The sequence below is a fragment of the Solanum tuberosum genome, unplaced genomic scaffold (genome assembly GCF_000226075.1).
Source record: "Solanum tuberosum cultivar DM 1-3 516 R44 unplaced genomic scaffold, SolTub_3.0 scf00315, whole genome shotgun sequence".
Classification (NCBI taxonomy): Eukaryota; Viridiplantae; Streptophyta; class Magnoliopsida; order Solanales; family Solanaceae; genus Solanum; species Solanum tuberosum.
Window position 1 is genome coordinate 190,009 of NW_006239239.1, and position 4,310 is coordinate 194,318.

A 4,310-nucleotide genomic window follows, 5' to 3' on the forward strand; every position below is an offset into this window, starting at 1 on the left:
TTTTGCAGTGTTTGTCATACAATTATATTGATTTGACATATCATAAAAACGGAAAAAATTATTACACTATGTATTTTTATTTTTTTATTCTGAAAAATCCTCCAATCTCTATTTAAGGAGGATGTTCAAACATAGTTGATAGCACCTACAACATAAAGTCTTTTATATTTGTTCATTTCAATCTCAAAAAAAAATGTCTTCTAAACCAAAAGTTAGAGTTTTGATTTATTGGGATGGCGAAATTATACATGACGGAAATACCGTTTATTATAATTGTCCTCCAAACACAATGCTAAATATTCAATTAATGTCCGATATCATAATTTCTTTCATCAAAGAACGGGTATAAACAGTACTAATTATAATTTGATTATAGTCGGAAAATACCCTACTTCATTTTTATCACAAGGACAAGTAAATTTTGGAGAGTGGATTATCTATAATGACGAATCGTTGACCGACTTTTTGAGGGTTCCAAATGACTACATAGATCAAATCAAGTTAACAATACTTGAAATCTATGTTAGGAAGGACCCTAAGACTAGTCAACAACGTTCTCCTTTTTGAAGAAGAGTCACATTAATTTTTTTTTGAACAAATAGATGATAACTATGGAAAGACATAAACAAAGGGCTGGAGCCATTGGTTTTTTTTCCGCAAACACACTTTACTTGTAAAAATTCCACTTTACTTGTCAAATATTTAGGAGTTTCTCTTGCTCAATTAGTCATGTATAAGTTTTGTGGGAGCTCGTCTCTGCCCCGGAGCTCCCACCACCTATCCCTAGGCGTCGTGCCCAGAGGCCCTCCACCCGCCTCAAGGCACCAAGCCCCACCCGCCTCAAGGCACCGCCCCTGCCCTACCTTGAAGCACGGCCCCCCCGCTCGCCTCGAGGCATCGTGCCTCAAGGCCCCCTGCCCCCGCCTCGACTCCATTTGCAACACCTGCATAATACGTAAGTCTTAGTGCTATTGGAATGTTTAACACTTGCAGGTTTTGTGAATCAAGGATATGTACCTCCTTCTTGAAGTAAGTGTTGTCTGACTCTTCTTCTTGAGGTGCACATATCTCCTCATATTTTCTGCAATATTCATTTCTCATATAGATATGCTTGTAATATTTGAGGAAATAAGAATATGAAAAGCACTCCAGGAAAAATTTGTAAAGATCATGGCGAAAAGATATGCAGTAGAGGTCAAAAGGTAGTTTTTTATGATGCGATCATCATGCAAGCAACTATAGCTAATTGACTGGCTTGTTGAGGTAAACTTCTAATATCTTTTTTCTCTAAAGCTTTGTCCCTGATGGAATATCAGTATACTGAAACTTATGAACAAATATCGATCCTAGCATGTATGCTAGGATTTGTATTTTTGTACTTTCGCCTAGTACAATGATCAAAGATAAAAACATGTTTGATAACAAATGTTAGTAAAACTGCAATTCAATTAAAGTTAGCAGCAAACCATGAATGCATACCTGCAACACAAAACATATATAAACTCCACATGTTTAAGAAACAGTTAGATATTGCATGTAAAGTGACTCGTCTAACCTCCAAGTGATTCACCGGGAATTCTATCCTTGACGAGTCAATATCTTCCCTCTCTGTTATATAATCCGCCAGTTTTATCAAGTTCCACACCTTCAAAATTTGCAGATAAGTATTATTTTCAGAGGTTAGATATTAGATAATAAGTACTGCGGTTTGAGACGAAAACTGTACTTTATCAATAACAAATCTCCATTTCCTTACCGTATCATTTATGAATGGCATTGTATCACCTTTTTTCCATGAAAAAAGTAGTTAAGGTTGATCAACTCAATCAAATAGTAGCATCCAAGCATTCAGCGAAAGAAATTAGTACAACAAGTTCAGTTCTTGATTTTTCCTCCTCCTTAATATGAAGCCAATAATAACAGGGTATTAAGTACTCTCCCATATTGTTTATACTCCGAATAAGCAAGTACTTGTACAGGCGCTACAAAATGGATACGTCAAAACAAAAAGGCCAAAGGTTTTACTAGTAAATGCAGAATAATTGTACATACTACAAATTTAGGACAATTGACCAATAGCCTATTGGACCTAAGTGTACCTTTTTGTATGAGAAGATAACCAATAGTAAAACTGAAGCAAAGAGCAAATGAACATGTTTAAACATCACGATATGTTGTCATATTGGTGTCCATGGTATCGAGAATCAATTGCTACAGCTATGTATCCCCTCGAAGCATATGCCTGAATCCAAAAAGAAAAAAGAGAATCGTACATAGAATTGTCATTCATTGCTTCTGCTTGATGGTAATATGAGGAGTACTTCTAAGAAAACAAATTATCACTTATAGTAATGCCCTTAACCACTCTTCGTAACCACTTTTTACATTTGTTTGTACTATGCAGGAAGACAATAGCTGGCCTCTTTTTCTTATCGGTTTCCTTCATGCTTAATACCAAGACAGGCAACTGCCCTAGCTCTCTTTCCTCGAAACAGTGAGTTCATGGTCAATACTATAGCTGGAGACATTGAGAACATTACTTCTAAATCATGAGTATTCCCACATATATCTCTATTCAATAAATCAGATACTTTTTGTAATGAAAGATATATAATTGAAGCAGCCACTTAATTTGACTGCTATGCTCAGTCTTTATAATTATCGCAGAACCACTGCATAGCGAGCATCCAATTCAAAGAGCTGAAAAGAGATAGAGGGTAAACATTTTTATACCTCGCAGTCCCATTGTAGCACATAATTTATCAATGTTGACAATTTTATCCCCTGATTCCAAGTCCACAAGTACATCTCTCTTGCAAATAACTGCGGCAGGAATAAAAAAATAGATAAATTTTATAAATAGATGTGATAGTTAAAATGAAATGCTAGAACAAGGACTACTCTCTGATGAAAAGATCAAAACCTGCTGCTTTGACATGTTCTGAGATGTAGAGGGTGCTACACGCCTTCTTCTCAACGGAATCAACTGCAGCCAATTAATTTATGGTCATCTATATATGTATTAGACCTTCGGACTTCTCACTGTGTCAGAAGTTGACATAGATTCATCCATGGAGATTAGTGATCCATCTGAGTGAGATGGAGATATGTCCATGCTGCAAGTGGCAGGAACAGGAATGGCAGTGATCTTAGGCACAACATCATCACTTCTTTGAATAGAAACAGGTTTTGCTGCTTGGCATAACAACATTACTGTTGCAAGTAGAAAAGTTCTTCTTAATGCTTACAATCTTGGATGTACATGGTGCCTTCCAAAGCCTAAATGATTCCAAGTTAGTCACAACTTCAGATACAAGAAGCAATTTTTTTCAATTCACTCACATTGCAAAACAACTTATTAAGTAAAAGGTTCATCAAACTGTGAAAACTCAAAATTATCAAAAGTTGCTTAACTTCTTCTGCTCATTTGTGTAAAGATAAATTTTGTTCTTGACAAATTAAGAACAGTAATAAAATCATTTAAGGAGACTAAAAAAGCAGGAATTGGTCCACTGGTCCACAGGAATGATATGCTTAGCAATTCATGACAATCTAGAATTCCACTTTTCCAATTCATGATTGTCCAATTACTATGTCCATTTGAAAAAAAGCAAAAACTTTTTTTCAACCTAATAACATAAACATTAGAACTTTCTTCAAATGTTGAAAACGCAAAGTGAACAGATGAACAAAAAACATGAGTTGGGGGAATATGTTTCAAATTTTCCATTCATAATACTTTTTAACCATTAAAAGAAAACATAGTTTTTAAAAAGATAAAACAAATCCCTTGATACTAAAGCATTTCCTGATAAAAACAGTCAGCTTGTTTATATACAAGGGAAGTCAATAAACAAAGAATTCAACTTCCAAATATCACAATCTTGCCTAAGAGTGCCGGCTTTACTCCTATTCTGAGTGAAGGAGAATGCAAAAGGAGAGTCAAAGGTAAGGTCTAGTTGTTAGCATGATGGACAACTAAATGATTGTATATATTAATGTAATTATATAGTGATACAAATTAGCATGGCCATATACATTTGTTGTAGAATCAAAGGAATAAATATTGTGATAGAATAGCTGATTTGGAGGGATAGCAAGGTAGATTTAGAGGGATTGAATAGAAGATTTGTAGAGATAGAATAGCTTATCTTTAGGGATAGGAATGGCGGATCTTTAGGGATGTGTAATCTTTATTTTCTCTATATAATGGAAAGACTCTCACTTTGAGAGGTATTAAGCAGAAAATTGACATGGTATTAGAGCCTTTTCTTGGCTGTCTTGTTTCATAGAGTCATCTGTGGTTCCTT